Raw genomic sequence first — 18,981 nt, forward strand, 5'->3', positions numbered from 1 at the left:
CATTAAATGCATATTAGCCTGGCTAGCCTAATACATTTTCATTAAGCTAATTGAATATGGTAACATGCAATGAAGTTTCCAAAAATACTATTCTTTTCTATTCGAATGATATTTGCCATAAAGTAGGCCTATTCTTTTAGCCTACTGTTGCACGCTATTTTTTATTTTTTTGGCCAGCCTTCACTGCCCCTCAGATTATTTTAAGATTCAAGCAGCATGATTTTACGCATTTGAAATCTGTAGAGCGAATATAGAGCTATATTAGCTCCTATGGAGGATTGTTGTGAGGTAGCTAGATAAATGGTAACAAATAACCATGATAGAATTTTAGAATAAAAATATAAGAAGCATATTTTTGTTGTAGTAAGTGTGTATGTTGTGGGCAGGTCTGTTGTAAGTGCGTATGCCATGTGGCTATGCAGCAGCAGCAGCATCCACGAGGACAGCGAGTGTCCCAGAGGTACTATCACTGAATGGAATTCCCTCGCGCACAAACCCCATATTAGCGCGCGCATGGGGTCATTTAGCGCATCAGCTGACCGACGGAGTGTTGCTCGAGCTGAGGAAAACTGCAGCGCATCCGCACGCGCACAGAATACCAATCCAGTCCCCCCCCCCCTCCCCCTCCTCCCCCTCCTCTCTCTCTCTCTCTCTCTCTCTCTCCCTCTCTCTCTCTCTCTAGCCATTGGTGAAAGTGACTCCAGAGAATATCACAGTGTCACACAATAAATTGCATAACTATAGGCCTATTATTACATATAGTAGTATTATAGTATTTCATATTAACATTGGAATCCTAGGCTCAAGACGAAAAATGATATACAGTAGCCTATATAATGATTGGTGACAACTTACCGCATTTCATTCACTATTGCTCAATAAAATGGATCTTTTTCTTGGGAAATAACGTCTGCAAAAAGTAGCCTATAATATAGGTATTTCTTTGACAATTATTTTACAGAATGCATCAAAGCATTGAACTCAGTTATGAAATCAACTCACAGCCTTGCAGTTGATATCTGATCCCTTTACTTGTTGATATGACATTTTGTGTACTGGGCCTCAATGTCTGTGAACATTCAAATCCTCCACTGCCTGGTTGTCTGTTCCATTATCCTCTTTGTGTGCTGAGTCCTTTGATCACCCTCTAGCCAAAATCATATAATACTTTCAAAGAGCGCCACCTGCTGGTTAATGTTCTGAATGATGATCCGTTGCAATTCATATAATTCAGAAAATCTCAACTCATTAATTGATCAAAATCATGTGGATTCAATTAAATCAAATGCTGTGACAGATATGCAAATATCTGTATGCAAATAGTTTTTGCTAATACATTCAATGGACTGTTCCGCAGAGATAGTGTGTAGTTCTCAGATTTAAAGAAATAGCTCGACTGGATTTAATTTCACCTGCTGGCTTGATTTTAGCCAAGCATCGGTTTTTATCCCACAGGCAAAACAAAACCTTGATCTTTTTTCACGGTCAGGAATATCTGATGACGCGGATTACAAGCGAAACCATTCCAAGAGTCAATGTTTCAGGCTAAGCTTCTTAGGGAGACACAGAGGGCCGGTGCCAGAAATGATCTTTTCTGATAGATTAGTGCCTGTGGCAAAACTGGACTTGATAGTCTTCATAACAGATGCACACATGTGGCTGTTGCAGGATGGGTGTCTTTTCCTTGAACCCAGAATATAGTCAAGTCAAGTCAAGTAACCTTCATTTTTTATAGTGCTTTTAACAATTGTTTCAAAGCAGCTTTACAGTGATAATAGTAAATAAAAGTAACAGAGATTGTTAACCGGAACTATTTTGACAACGTTTTATCTGTACAGAGGTAAAGGGAAGGAGAAGGGGCCTTCACAGGGGAGAGAGTTGACACTTCAGGACTGCGTTGTCGTCGCGTCCAGGCGCCGGTCCTTCATCAGATCTGGATACGGCCTGGATCCGGCAGACGTCGGTTAACCTCGGGATAAACAGAGAGACTAATATTAACATAGACGCCATTCTTCTTATGATGTAACGAGTACATCAGGATTTATGGGAAGTACGTTAATTTCAGTGCTCGAATTGAGGGGGGCTGGGGGGATCCGGGACCCCCATAAGGTATTACTACAATAAAAATATCTGAGGGACCCCCCAAGTCTATTTTTTACTCAGATATTTTATTTTAGTAAAAAATAATAATGACAAATCTGATTAAATGCATGCAATGGATACGGTAAATTTCGTGAATTAATTATTTACGATAATTTATATTAAGTTTGTTTATAGGCTAGTTGCCATGTGTCTTTAAAATGTAAACGCCCCGCCTCACATCTAAAGAGACATCGTTGACACACGCTGCAAAGTTTTGGGAATTACATCCGCATTTATGCGGGATTCACTCTTGAAATAGCAATGATTGACATTGATAGCCATAGCATTGTTTGTTCCTTTTTCCTCTAGCCTTTTTCACTGAAATGGTTGAATAGTCTGCTGACTGACTTTCTCACTCATAACAGTCCTTTGCCGCCACCTACTGGACGTAAATGTAAATATCGTATGTACTGAAATCGTTGAAAAATCCTCACCAACACACAGACTGACAGCCTGTTTTGTCACAATTTATATGTTTAATATCTAATAAACTAGTTTCCTGCATTTAATCAAGTCTTTTGGAACAAACAGTATTATCACAGTGTCATCAATCATCCAGTTGTTTTTACGGTAAATACTACATTGGTAAATAAAGCTAGAATCATTCTGTTGGATGTACACTAAAGTTCAAAAGTATCTTCTGCTCACCAAGCCTGCATTGATTTGATTCAAAATACAGTAAAAACAGTAATATTATGAAATATTATAACAATTTAAAATAATAATACAGTTTGTGCTCTCTTGGTTGGCTGTCAACTGCAACCAAGACAGGAAGGCAAGCACAGACAAAAACAGACAGACCACTGTGGTCTGTTCTAGATGGAAAAGTTATAGATTAACATTTATTCTTTCACCGACATTGCCTGTCACATGTGCACTCAGGACTTTGCTCTGCCATCCACCTTGTTTGCTTGCTTGCGCTTCCCAGAGCATTAAAGAGCAACACATGATTCTTGTTAGTGGAGCATTTGGTGTGCTTTAAAAAATACTGCAGTGACAATCAGCCTTTGTCTGGCTTGAATGTTGTAAATACTTACTCTCTGTGCACTCATGGAAGGACTCTTCGTCTTGTGTTTTCCTGGATGTTATTTGTGTCTAAGATTGGACTTCAGATACGTGTTTTCTATGTTACACATTATATATATAGTTATGTTCAGTTCTCCATTTAAGTTGTACTGAATATACTGAGTAGGCTATGCATATCTGTTTGAGTTTCATTTCTCATTTGAGATTTTCGTTATCCCTGCTTGTGAAGAAATTTGATGCTTACCAGTGAATACTTACCTGTCCTGAGTTTTGGTTTATGTCTTCACCCACTGGTTCCTGAAATGACCTTGATGGCTGTTATGGATGAATGCTGAGTTGACTTTTGAGAATCTCCTGGACATGCCTATGTTAAACTTATGAACTATTCCAAAGACTGTATCCTGTTTGCCTAGTTGTCCTGCACTCTTTGAGTAAAGCTCCCGCACCTGGGTTCATACCTAATCTCATCTCTACAGTATAATTACAGCCTAATAGCATTTTTCCATCCTTTTGCTACTGTTTAAGTAATAAAATACTTTTGAAGATAGATATCCTTTTGAAGTTACTGACTGTTCCTTTGTCACTGTTTTCTGAGACATTATTAAATAATTATTCCTGTGCCACTGTTGAATCTGACAGTGATTCTTTATCAACAGTTTTTAATAAATAGTAAATATTTATGCATATTATGATCAAATATATTGTATATTTTGTATAAATTGTATATTGCGAGACTAACCAACTAAACAACCCCCCGCCCAAAAAATCTTTTTATGGTCCTAGTACTGAGCCTTGTGGTACTCCATACTTAACTTGTGATCGATAAGACATCTCTTCATTTACTGCTACAAACTGATAATGGTCAGATAAGTATGATTTAAACCATGCTAATGCAATTCCACTAATGCCAACATAATGTTTGAGTCTATTTTAAAGAATGTTGTGGTCGATAGTGTCAAATGCAGCACTAAGATCGAGTAACAATAATAGAGAGATACAACCACAACTGGATGATAAGAGCAAATCATTTGTGACTCCCATGAGAGCTGTCTCAGTACTATGGTACGGTCTAAATCCTGACTGGAAATCCTCGCAGATCCCATTTCTTTAAAAAAAGGAACATAGTTGTGAGGATACTGCTTTTTCTAGTATCTTTGACAGAAACGGTAGATTCGAGATCGGCCTCCCAGCCAGCAATGACATGTGGGGCCCAGAGGGGTTAAGTACGGGTTCCATGGTTACTGTGTGGGCATGGGCTTTGGCTGGGTGAAATCAGCTGGTGCCATGTAGGTTTTGTATGAGTCCCACATACAGTAGGAAGCCCATATGAGCTGATTACCTGGGCCCCATAAGGGACAGGCATGGGCCAATTGGGCATGGGTTTGTACTGAGAACACATATATGGGTCCTGCATAGCATATTTATGGGCCAAGTGGGCATGGGTTTGATCTGGGAACACATATATGGTTCTTGAATGGCATATTTATGGTCCAAGTGGGCATGGGTTTGAACTGGGAACACATATATGGGTCTTGAATGGCACATTTATGGGCCGAGTGGGCATGGGTTTGAACTGGGAATGCATATATGGGTCCTGCATAGAATTTTTATGAGCCAAGTGGGCATGGGTTTGAACTGGGAACACATATATGGGTCCTGCGTGGTTTATTTATGGGCCAAGTGGGCATGGGTTTGAACTGGGAACGCATATACTGTATGGGTCCTGCATGGCATATTAATGGGCCAAGTGGGCATGGGTTTGATCTGTGAACATATAAATGGGTCCTGCGTGGCATTTTTTAAAGATTATGTTTGTTGTTCGATGTAACAATTTTGTATTAATGTATTCTTTGGAGAGATATTTTTTTTCAGAGATTGTTTTAAAATATATTTTTGATTTGTTGACCGGTATGTTGTGACATTTAAATTGTTTTTTAAAGATCATTTTTGTTGTTCAATTTAACAATTGTGACGAGTCTCCGTTGTTCCTACTCTTGTTAATCGGTGGGTCTGGCTGGGAGACTGTGCAGGGCCATCAGGAGAATGATGTTCACCTGTATATAAGCTTAGGCTTTGAGAATGTTGTGTGCTTCGTAGAGCTCCAGTGCTGAGAGATGTTGTGAGACTTGTTTTCTCCTGTTTCTTTTGTGTTTGTATTCTGTTTTGATTGTTTATGTTTTCCTTTGTATTAACTTTGAGTTTGGTTCTGTCTGACACTTTAACATCGTTTGTCAGACAGAGATTGCTAGTTATTTTGTAACTGATTTCTTGTTTTACATATTTTCTTACTTATGTTAATAAATACTTGTTGCAACTCTACCAACCTTTATTAAGTCCTCCACTTATTTGTCATGGCTTTGAGCCGGTCGTGACACAATATATTTCTTGCAGTTCAAAGCGTCAAGTGTCTTGTATTTATCTTGGACTTATATTCATTCTTCGTTTTTAGTTTTTCTTAGATTGTTTCCTTAAACCATTTGGCATGGTTGGGCTTAGATAGGCCTTGCATGAATTGCCCAGTTAGGACCCACATAAGATCCTTACAGAGCCCGCTTTAAGCCCATAGGGGCATTCACGGTTGAATCCTGGTGCAAGCCCACTTTAAACCCCTTTAGGCAGGTGGGGCCCAAATGGGTCTGACATGAATTACCCAGTTAAGACCCACATAAGACCCTTACAGGTCCCACTTAAAACCCATCTGGGCATCCATGGCTGGCCCCCGTGTGGATCCCGGGTGCAAGCCCATTTTAAACGCCCTTTAAGCCTATATGGGGAGGCTGCAGACTTGGAGCCGGTAGATCTACGCCCCATGGCAGTTTTACGCCCCAGCAGTTTTACGCCCCTGCTGTTCCAGATGCGTCCAGTAGGGGGATATACTGCGAAATAACACCATTAAATCGACGCTCAAAACTTACACATTAATAACCGTCCCGTTCATAGACTTTGCCCAATTTTGTGTTTTTTGTTAATTTAAATATAAACGTTACAGTGTAGATCTGCACTATGGGTTAAAATATCTGTAGTTATTCAGTTGGGCTTCACTCCCTTCACTCAGCCTACAGATGACTGTTTGTTTTATTCAGCCTACAGAAGACTATTTTTGTGAATTAAAAAATTAATAATGCACACAGGTGGATCAGATGACAAGTAATGATATATGACCTACTGTAGAATATTTATATATGACCTGCTGTAGAATAGTTCATTGAAAATTGAATATAGAATATTCACTGTATGTTTTTATATACAGGAGACTGAGTGAAATATGTTGTTGTGAATTTATATAAAGTTACATTTAGATATTAACCATATTTAGCCCATTAGACATACAGCACCGTGTAATCATATGGATCCTCAATTAAATATCTGCTGTACTATTTACTATTGGTCATCATACAGCTACAAAACAGTGTCCTATAGCATTTTATGAAGACAAACACAATTTAACCCTTTTCTAAAATTCCGAGGGCCATTTAGAAGAAAGAGACAATATTGTTGTTCACAAAAACATTATTTATCAACACCATTTATGAATTATGATGACTCCTGTAGATGACTCCCCTATGGCTTGCCACTCTTCTTTAACTGTTTTTCTATCCTCCTGTCAAAGTGCTTCTGCTCACTGATAAAAAACATTTAAATATTGAAAAAAATGTAAAAAGGACATCCATGGTGAATTTGGTCTTGTCAAATTCACAAGCAGCAGGACTCACTTAAATTTTGAATAAAATTCCTGAATCCTTAATTTTTTGGGACATTTCTCAGATCACTACTGAAATTCTCATAACTACTTTTGAACAAATTGCCAATGCTTTGGTAAATTCATTTGCCCTGACATGAATTGCCCAATTAAGACCCATGCAGTACCCTTACAGGTCCCACTTTTAGTACGTCTGGGCTTCCACGGCTTGCCCCAATGTGGATCCCGGGTGCAAGCCCATAATGGGGCCCACATTTGCCGCCCATGAAGCCCTCATCTGAGCCCCACATGTCATTGCTTGCTGGGCTGTAATTGACTAATTCTGTAAGATCAAGTTGCATTTTTTTAACAAGCGGTTTAATCATAGCCAGCTTAAAAGTTTTTGTTTTTTGACAAAGATCAATTAATGATATTAAGAACAGGATCTATGGCATCTCTTTTAGTAGCTTAGATGGTACAGTGTCTAACATACTTGTCGATTTAGCTGATCTAACGAGTTTAGAAAATTCTTCCTCTCCTATAACAATGAATGAATGGAATTTTGATGAATTGGAGTCTGATGCGATACTGTAGTAGACGGTTACATAGTTAAATAGTTAAACACCTAGGTTTTTTTTATTCTAATAGGGTTGAAAAATAAGCAGATCTAGCTGTTTTTAAGGCCTCTCTGTACGCAATTGTGCTCTCTTTCCATGAAATGCGAAATACCTCTAGTTTTGTTTTCTTCCAGCTGCGCTCCATTTTACTGGCTGCTCTCTTAAGGGCCTGAGTGTGCTCGTTGTACCACAGAGTTTGAATATTTTCTTTAATTTTCTTTAAGCTCAAAGGAGCAACAGTGTCTAAAGTGCTGGAAAAGAGAGAGTCAAAAGTTTATGTTGCAATATCGAGTTCTTCTAAGCTGTCTGGGATGCTGAGATGATGAAACTGATCAGGAAGATTATTAATAAAGCAATCTTTAGTGGCAGAAGTGATAAGTCTAACATATTTGAAACACGGAGTCAGCTTTGCAGCCTTGGCTAAATGAAGTTTACACGAGACTAGATAATGATCTGAGATGTCATCGCTCTGCTGCAGAATTTCAACGACATCAACATTGATTCCATGTGTTAATATTAGATCTAGAGTATGATTACGAGAATGAGTAGGTCCTGACACATGTTGTCTAACTCCAATAGAGTTCAGAATGTCTTTAAATGCCAATCCCAATGTGTATTTTTCATTATCTACATGTATATTAAAATCACTAACAATTAGTACTTTATCTGCAGCCAGTACTAACTCTGATAGAAAATTAGCTAATTCTTTGATAAAGTCTGTATGGTGCCCTGGTGGCCTGTATACAGTAGCCAGCACAAATTTCAAATGTGATTTATCATTTACATTAGATAGTGTTACATTAAGCGCCAACACTTCAAAATAATTATATTTGAAACAAGACTTCTCAGTAATTCTGAAGATATTACTATAAATTACAGCAACACCTCGCCCTTTGCCTTTGAGGCTCATGTTATGTAAGGCCTAAGCTATGCATTTAGATAAGATAAGAGATCTTGTAGATGTAGATTCTTTTATAGTCCTGCCCCAGAACTTTTTTTTTTTACATTCAATACTGAAATGCAGCAATGGTCAAAAATGCAGCAATGTTTTGAGAACGCCAACAAATTGTTTGTCTCCGCATATTAAGTGGCAACTTTAGTGACCACGAGTTGCCATATTTTACATTTCTTCTGTTTGAAGGGGTTTTATAGTATTTCATTTCTATTTACAAAAACTAAGGTACTAGTCTATAAGTCTAATTAATTTTTTGGGGGTTTTATATTGTACAAACTGTATATTCTACCCCCTAACCCTAAGCTACCCATCACAGAAAACTTTCTGCACTTTTACATTTTCAAAAAACATCACTTAGTATGATTTATAAGCCGAGTTTTCCTCATGGGACCAAAAAAATGTCCCCACAAGGTCAAGGATTTAACATATTGTCATCTTTGTGTGGGTATTTTATCCCCATAACCTCAGGTTTACCTGAACCACACACACACACACACACACACACACACACACACACACACACACACACACACACACACACACACACACACACACACACACACACACACACACACACACACACACACACACACACACACACACACACTATCAGAATATGTAGGGTAAAGTCAAATAATAATTTTTTGTTGTTGTTGATAAATACAAATGTACAATTATGACATAGATAAAAGTTAAGAATATATTGGAATATAAACATTTATTGTGGAATATAAGCACAGGTTAAATTTATCCAAACATTATGTAAAAATACCATTGATAGCTGACTATTTTTTATCTTTTTCTTCAATACCCCAAAAGGGCTTTTCATCAATATCTTTTACTATTACAGTTTTTCTCGATTGCTTAAACACATTTCTTGAAACTATGCCTCGTATTCTCAAAACTATAAACACAAATCCATAACGTCTCACCCAATTCCCCAAACATCCTATTTTCAGGTCAAAATGAAGCTCTACACTCAAAACCATTCACTCTTGCTGAAAAACCAAACTTTGCCCTCAGACAGGACACACAAGCCCTCAAAATCACACACACTACAACATAGTCTAACACACTGGTGCAATAAATTCAAAACAACATTTCCAAAACTGGTAAGTTATGTTGCTTGTGGTTCCCCCCCTCACAAACCTTTTCACATGATGAACACAAAAGACACAACCAGTGGATACATTGGCACATTTTTATTCATACACAGAAAACACACACACACACAAAAACTTTTTTTTTCTGTTTTACTCTTTTTTTTACTCTTTTTTTTACTCTCTCCTCTAATTTTTTTTTTATATTTACTTACAGTAAGATGTGTGTGACCATCATATGACAGTAAAAGAGCACACACAAACCTTATTCTAATATGGAATTCGAATTGTATTGGAATGGTAAAGAGTGTTGGGACGTAACAGGAGGGCCTCCACTCAAGGATACAATATGATGGACACGTCTAAGAATGTTCCACATATGGTTGAAATACCTAGAAAGATAACATTCTGGGAGTCAAGACTATAAAGGAGAAAGGATGCCCTCCCTTCACTGTCACACTCTGCAGCCACACTGTGTGACTGTATGACTGCTGGCCTTTTCTTGCAAGAAAATAAACCTCATCAAAGACTATTGGAAATGTTTGTCTCTTATTCAGTGATAGAATTTTGTTTGCCACCACACCTCCCTGAAGGTTCTCGAGGCGACGGTAAAGCAACTCAAATTTGGCCTTACTCGTAGCCCAGCCTCCCTCATAGTCAAACCATTGACAAAGACATGGGCAACTAGAGTGGCTTGAATTTTATCTGAGACTGCTTGTCTTCTTGTCCTTGCCTCCTCATTCTTATCCCTCTTCCTTCATGTCTTTCTGGATCCATTGTTCTAAAACGCAATAAACTGATTTGGGCCCTTTTATATATCTATTGAAGGTTCTGATTGATGTGTGTTAAATTTTGACTCTTAGTGTTTCCACTTGGGTAATTGTGTGCTAACTGAGCTGAAGATGTGCTGACTTGAGTGAACAATATTGAATGCTAGTGCTTTCTAAATGACAACATGGTCTAAGCAATGAGAAATGAAGGGATTTGTGTGTAGAGTTTTGCAGTGACAGTTCAACAAATCTGACTCATGTGTCAAAACATGGAATAGTGTTTATAGTTTAGTGAAATGGGTGTGCTTTTTGATAAATGGCGTTATGGTTTTGAAATTTTAGTTCAAAAGCCTGGTTATAGTGTTTAAGCAATCGAGAAAAACTGTAATCCGAACTGTCAGTTTCAGTTGCTTCCTTTAATGAGGAAAAATTTTCCAGCAGCGACTCCCTGCAGTCCAAGAGTCAGACCCACTCCACAGAACAATGCTGGACCAACACTTGGCACGGCAACATGCACTTCTGAAACACACAGGAACAGGTTCATGACATTTTGAATGCATGTCAGCAGTATGTCAAAGAATATAAATCTTAAATCCATCGAATCTGCACGAAAACAGTGCCTCACCCCATGTTTTAGTTGTTCTTGAGAGCTTTGTGCTACACAGTGCAGCTGTAAATGTCTCCCTCTGCAGGCGTGACCTTTTACAGTTTTTCTGAATTGCTAAAACACATTTCTTGAAACCATTACTCACTTTCACAAAAACCTTAAACACAAAACCAAATTTTCAAACCACATCCACAGAACCTCTGACTCTTCTGGCAAAATCAAACAATTGCCATAAAACCATTTTATCTGTGCTCAGAATCAAACAATGATCTCAGATCATACACACAGCAAGTCAAAATTATTAACACTACAGATCATTCATTAGACACTACATCAAAAAATGTAGAACACAGAATCCAAAGCATGCAGTTACAGAAAAAAAAGTATATTGTAACAAAGTAAACAAATTTTTCAATTACGTAAAAAATATAGTAATGACAACTTACAGTAGTAAGGTGAATAAATTGTATACTGTATCCACTGCAAGTATAGTATTGTACTGAATATTGAATAGTAGGCCTTATCGCATGTTTGTATATTCACCACTTGTATACTGTGAAAATGTGACCCAACTGCAAAAGCCAAAAAGGTTACAGTAAAAAAAACTCTAAATGAAAAGCATGTTACAGTAAAGTACAATTAGAAGAGTTGTGCAACTGCAGAATCAAGGTCAGTGAGAGAGATTTTATTCTGTTAACTCAAGTTCTCAAATTCACATCTACATGCTCTGGAGTTTTGCTACTCTTTTACCTTCATAAGATCATGTTCATAAGATCATGTTGGTGGGAGGGGAGTTGAAGCTGGCCGTTGGGTCTGTGTGGAGGACTGGGCTGGTTCTCGAGGATCTGATCTGATGACTGTGCCGATGACTGTTGTATCAATGAGGTCTTCACGGCATTTGTTTCTAGGTCTTGTCTAGTTCTGATGTTCTCGTCTGGCATTCAGAACTGTTGTGGTCATCTTAGGGTGCAGGTCCACCATCTGGTCTGGATATGGACTAGATCTGGCTGACTACAGTAACCTTGGGATAAGAATGGGACAGAGAGACTAACATTAGCGTTGATGCCATTCTTCTTATGATGTAACAAGTACATTCGTTGTTATGGGAAGTGTTTCCGGTTCTGGTTGACCTAATTTATGCAGCCCAAAAATCCTTTAATGGATGTGAATTATAAAAATGTGAGAGTGTGTTATGTTTATGCTAGGTTAAAGAGGTGTGTTTTTAATATAGATTTAAACGTATCTTGTGTCTGCCCCTTGATCTTCTGCCAGTTGGAGGCTGGAGCCACCAGTTCATGGATCCCTTGATCTCCATTTCAGCAGCTTTAGCCATGAGGGTTTCTCTGAACTGCATCTTTTCAATAAAGGAATAGATGTTGTGAGGTCAATATTAAATACAAATGTTGTTGCCAGAGTTCACACAGCAGTTTAAAATATCGGTAACACTTACAATAAGGTCTCATTTGTTAAAATTAGGCTAGTTAATGTGTTAACTAACATTAACAATGAACAATACATTTGTTACGGTATTTATTCATCTCTGTTAACATTAGTTAATAAAAATACAACGGTTTGTTCTTGTTAGTTCAGTGCATTAACTAATGTTAACAAATACAACTTTTGATTTTAATAATGTATTAGTAAATGTCAAAATGAAAATGAACTAAGATTAATAAATGCTTGTGCATTCTTATAGTCCATGTTAACTAATGTAGTTAACTTATATTAACGAATGAAACCTTATTTTAGTGTTACCAAAATATTTGTAAAAAGTGTTGGTGTCAGATTCCAAACAGTGCGTTCAGATGAAACTTCAGTTTATGTTCGCTCATAATCAGAGTAACATCCCCACTGCAGTAAAATGTTAAGTAGGCCTACTGCCATTTTAATAACATTATACAGTGATATTTACGCTTTAATATTTTTCTTTCACTCTAAAGTGCATCTGCTCTAAAGCAGATTAGGCTACATTACATTCAATAACAAACTTATTTTGCGGTCAGACCTCATTTAATCCGGAATGGACAAAAGAGCACGATTTTGGCCATGATACGACCTCACGTTATGTCAATCACGCTTGTAGCCTACACTGCCTCAGAAACAAAAAAAAAAATAAAAAATCGAATCAGGTTCGATTTTCTGCGTTTTTCGCATCCGTAGCAAGCATTTTGAATGGTGTTTTGACAATTCAGAGCCACCGAATCACGAAAGCGAAGAAACGCATGCGATAATTTCGGACTCAGTGTGCAAGGGCCTTAACACGTGACTAATCAGAGCTCGAGGCACGTTCACAAACAGCGCGTTCATGTACTGTACTGTAGGCTACTGTACCAGAGCCCGTCTACATCTCTGACTGTAGCCTACTCAAGCGCTCTCATAGTAAGGACCCCGGTATAAGGACGGAGTGGTTTGTTCTTTTAACTCGCAACCACATATTTACTACAGATTAATGTCACATTTATGTCTTGTTTTAAATAGAGTTTATCTTTTTTCAGACTTGTAGAGGGATTTTATCTCAAACTATTGAAGAAAATGATTCACGTGTTTGTTTTGTTCTTTTGCTCCTTGTGTCTGGTTGGTGAGTTATGTGTTTTATGACTTCAGTTTTAGTACATACTAATAATGAACTGTTTTTTTTTCAATTAGAGGATTCACATTAACTGTAATTTAATCTTGTTCTCCAGGTGTGTTTGTTGCAGATGGAGTGTCAGTTATGGAGGGAGATTCAATGACAGTGTCAGTGATGGAGGGAGATTCAGTCACTCTAAACACTCATAGTGAAATACTGAGAGGTGATGAAATAGAGTGGAGGTTTGGAGATATAGGTATTCGCATAGCTAGAATCAGGAGAGTGATCAGTGTCTTGTCTACATATGATGGTATTGATGAGAGATTCAGAGACAGACTGCAGCTGGATCATCAGACTGGATCTCTCACCATCACAAACACCAGCACTGAACACACTGGACTTTATAAACTTAGTGTCATGCTGGATGATAAGGAGACAAGCAAGATATTCAATGTTACTGTTCATGGTGAGTTGTGTGTTAAAGTTAAATTTCTCCTTTCCTTTAAGTATTATGTTCTGTTAAATTTGATTTGTTTACTATTTTTTTTCCAGCTCCTCTTCCGATTCCTGTCATCACCAGTGACTCTCCACAATGTTCTTCATCATCTGAAAGCTCCAGATGTGTGTTACTGTGTTCAGTGCTGAATGTGACACATATGACTCTCTCTTGGTACAAACGAAACAGTTTACTCTCCTCCATCAGTGCCTCTGATCTCATCACCACCCTCTCTCTACCTCTGGAGGTGAAATATCAGGATAACAACCCCTACAGCATGTGTGGCGAACAATCCCATCAGAAACCAGACTAAACATCTCATCCTTGCTGATCTATGTCAGCCGTGTTCAGGTACGATTTTATAATGTTAAATTGTTTAATGTACATCCCTATTTTGTGTCATTTTATGTGATATTAAAATCAGACCTGTGCTCACATTGTAAAAAACCCAGGGCTTTCCCAACAACCTCATTATCTTAACAGCACACAAACACACAGACTGAAAAAGCCATGTCCTATGAATTCTTTAACCTTTATTAGACCTCTTGAAAAACCAGAGGCTCTCACATCTGGAACCCACCCCACTGAATCCCCCATGCCCAACACATTACAACACACTTGAGGAATGTTACATAAGGAACTGGTCTGTTTGTGTTTCTACAAAGTATCTACAGAGCTCCCAGTATTTAAATGCATTTTCCTCATCCATTAATCTGTGTCAGAGAAAGGAAATTAAAAGCATCAGATGAGAATATCTGTACAGAGAGAAACAGCCCTTATGAAAAAGAAGTATACTTCAAGTTCATAGTTTGAATATGTTGAATATATCACAGTTTTAAACATAAAGAATCTATATAATATCGTAGCTTGACCCAGATATCAATATAATATTGTATCCCCAGCTTGATTCCCATCCCTAGCATGATTCCCATCATTAGCTTTTAATGAATTTAATGTTACTTTAATGTCTAAATACTTAAGTATTGTTAAAATAGATACTTTAAGACGTAAAGTGGTATTGGAATTGGTGACTTATTATTTTCGCAGCAAAGTATCTCTACTTTCAGTCAAGTATGGTTTTCAGGTACTCTTTTCACCTCTGGAAGAGGAGTGTATTAAGTTGCAGTGCGTATGTGGCCATTTGTAAACTTTGCGTTATGTTTAAATGGGAGCAATATAACACCATTGCCTAAGCTACATAAAAATGGAAAATCCATTCTGAGAAACATTTTTGGATATATGACGCTTAGAAGGTTAATAATTTAAATGCTAATTTGTGTCCAACCTGCAAACACATTTATAGCTTATAAAGTCTTCAGTAAATGCTTGTGAAACTTCACACAATGGTTTCCAAATTTTCGAAATCAATCAGAAATTAATATAAATTTTTAGTGTAGTGGATATTACAGTTTTTCTCGATTGCTTAAACACTATAACCAGGCTTTTGAACTAAAATTTCAAAACCATAACGCCATTTATCAAAAAGCACACCCATTTCACTAAACTATAAACACTATTCCCTGTTTTGACACATGAGTCAGATTTGTTGAACTTTCACTGCAAAACTCTACACACAAATCACTTCATTTCTCATTGCTTAGACCATGTTGTCATGTATAAAGCACTAGCATTCAAAATTGTTCACTCAAGTCAGCACAGCTTCAGCTCAGTTAGCACACAATTACCCAAGTGGAAACACTAAGAGTCCAAATTTAACACACATCAATCAGAACTTCAATAGGGCCCAGATCAGTTTATTGCGTTTTGGAACAATGGATCCAGAAAGACATGAAGGAAGAGGGATAAGAATGAGGAGGAGGAAGGGCAAGGACAAGAAGACAAGCAGTGTCAGATGAAATTCAAGCCACTCTAGTTGCCCATGTCTTTATCAATGGTTTGACTATGAGGGAGGCTGGGCTACGAGTAAGGCCAAATTTGAGTTGCTTTACCGTCGCCTCGAGAACCTTCAGGGAGGTGTGGTGGCAAACAAAATTCTATCACTGAATAAGAGACAGACATTTCCAATAGTCTTTGATGAGGTTTATTTTCTTGCAAGAAAAGGCCAGCAGTCGTACAGTCAGACGGTGTGGCTGCAGAGTGTGACAGTGAAGCATCCTTTCTCCTTTATAGTCTTGACTCCCAGAATGTTGTCTTTCTAGGCAAATTGTGGTATTTCAACCATATGTGTTCATCATATTGTCTCCTTGAGTGGAGGCCCTCCTGTTACGTCCCAACACTCTTTTACCATTCCAATACAATTCGAATTCCATATTAGAATATGGTTTGTGTGTGCTCTTTTACTGTTATATGATGGTCACACACATCTTACTGTAAGTAAATATAAAAAAAAAGGTTTGTGAGGGGGGGAACCACAAGCAACATAACTTACCAGTTTTGGAAATGTTGTTTTGAATTTATTGCACCAGTGTGTTAGACTATGTTGTAGTGTGTGTGATTTTGAGGGCTTGTGTGTCCTGTCTGAGGGCAAAGTTTGGTTTTTCAGCAAGAGTGAATAGTTTTGAGTGTAGAGCTTCATTTTGACCTGAAAATAGGATGTTTGGAGAATTGGGTGAGACGTTATGGATTTGTGTTTATAGTTTTGAGAATACGAGAAATGTGTAGAAATTTATAGAAATGTGTTTAAGCAATCGAGAAAAACTGTAAGATGATTTTTTTTTTTAAACACCATTTTTTATTTGATTTCCAGTGATATAGTGATATTACAGTTAACACATATAACATATAAATTTGGGTTCATGATATTGCGTGGACAGCAACTGTAACTATGCCAGTAAAGGTAGTTGTTTCTGTAAATGCCAAACTGTATTTTATGTGTTATATAATAACTGTAATTAAATTCCAATGTGACTTTAGTTCACCAGAGTTGGTGTAGAAGATATTCTAGAAATGAAACTTTGACAGTATGAAGACATTATTTATTGGACAAGCATCAGTCACCTCAATCAGATCTGTTTCTTTATGACCTCCAGATGGGTTTGGTGAGACAGATGAAGTGATCACACTGTCACTGTTTGAGGGAGATTCAGTCACTCTACAAACTACTAATGCTGAAATACAGAGACATGATGAGATCCAGTGGAGGTTTAGAGCTGAAGGCATCATCATAGCTAAGCTCAACAGAGCAGGCAGAGTTGTCACATATTATGACGGTCCTGATGGGAGATTCAGAGACAGACTGCAGCTGAACCGTCACTCTGGAGAACTGACCATCCCACAAACCAGAACCACAGACATTGGACTTTATGTACTAAAGGTCATCAGTAATGAGACCTCACACACAAGATTCAGAATGTTTGTCAGCGGTGAGTAGCTAAAGCCCTTCAGTGTATCATGATTTTATTTACATCTACTTCTTACATTACAACTACAGTTAAGTATCATGAAGTCAATATGGTGAATGTGACTGTATCTAATCACGAAAGATATATATATATATATATATATATATATATATATATATATATTTTTTAATCTGCAGCTGTTTAAAATCAAGTTTAGCAGGTTTTAGGATTTTACATTTATTTTTACAGAAACCTCAAGAAATAGAATAAATAAATAAGTTTCAATTAGTAAGTGTATAAACATTATGTAATTATTATTAAAGTGTAGTTCAAATTCAATTAAAGTCTCTGTAAAGGCAATTCTAAAAAAAAAATTCTAAAACATTATAAATGTATTGCTAAAACATATTACAAAGTCTATGAACTGTGAAGTACTGAATTGTGGAGTTAGAGACCGTTAAACAGCTTTTCACCATTGCTGTGTTTTTGGGCGGGCTTAAACGGGGGCTCGATGACGCACTGGAGCACCTGAGCTCCTGGCCCCGCCCCTACTTGATGACGCACTGGAGCCACTGAGCTGGCCCCTCCCCTATCAGTTAACTGCTCAATCGCGAGTTACTGTCTGTCAGTATTATTTACTACAGCCTACAGTTTGCTAGCTAGCTATGCCTTCGTCACGTTGCATTCATTTTCTGACAAACTTACAACACATACTTAATTTTGACTTTACAGGGACTTTAAGGTTTTTAGGCTGAATATTCATTAAAGTGACCGAGATCATAATTTAAGGCAGTAAGTTCATGTTTGAACTATAATGTTTTCATTAGTAAGAAGTTTAACAAAAAAATCTCTAGATAGTGATATTGCAAAGAAGCACATTGTACAGCACCTGAGCATACCTAACCTCCGGTATATTTGTGTTTGTGTAGACGAAATTGTTACCACCATCAACAGCTCTTTTTCTCTTTTTGGGTGATTCTCCAACTAGAAGCACCTTTGGCACTGTGAATTTATGTAAAATTCACTCTCTTAAAACACTCTTAAAACAATCTTCCTAGCTTCATTCATTTGTCTTCTAACACAATATAACAGTGGGCAGTTTTAGAATTCCATGGATTATTATTATTATTTTTAACAGTTTTTCTGAAGAGCCATGTCATTTCCACCACTTTTCAATTTATGTATTTTATTACAATATAATATTGTAAAATTGTTATATAAGATTATGTATCAGTCAACAAGATCAGTGGCTACCTAATCATGTAACAAAATAAATCTTGATACTTCATGAACTTAATGCATTTTCATTTAAAGTTGCTAAATGCCACGGGTTGCCACGAGTTGGGATTTTTGCCTACAGCATCTCATTTTTGCTCAGGTGGTCTATGTTTATTATAAGTCACTCACACATATATTGTAAGTAATGAACTATTACTACTTATTTTAAAATACATTTAGATCCACATCATTGGTTATTCTTATTTTTTTTCTTAAAAAACTGTAGTGGTGGAAAGTGGTGGAAATGACGGTTTATGGTGGAAAGATTGTTTCTGTTTATTTTTACTTAAATTGCCAGTCCAAAATATTTTTAACCATGTATTTTATTATTTAACATATATGAGTTGAACAGTATACCTAATAGTTTTAAAAATAATGATTACAAATGATATGCAAATTATATAAACCTGCTCAAAACATTCATATAAATATAGACAAAT

The 18,981-nt window shown here is 37.2% G+C and overlaps 1 pseudogene across 1 annotated transcript; it reads left to right on the forward strand.

Moving 5' to 3' along the window:
• Positions 1–408: 408 nt before the first annotated feature.
• Positions 409–18,239, forward strand: LOC308681017 (annotated as a pseudogene). The gene is made up of 5 exons: positions 409–460; positions 13,596–13,931; positions 14,018–14,312; positions 16,952–17,284; positions 18,193–18,239. The product of its transcript is annotated as an uncharacterized misc_RNA (transcript).
• The last annotated feature ends 742 nt before the right edge of the window (positions 18,240–18,981 follow it).

Source organism: Scardinius erythrophthalmus, assembly GCF_964197995.2.
Source record: "Scardinius erythrophthalmus genome assembly, chromosome: 20".
Taxonomy (NCBI): Eukaryota; Metazoa; Chordata; class Actinopteri; order Cypriniformes; family Leuciscidae; genus Scardinius; species Scardinius erythrophthalmus.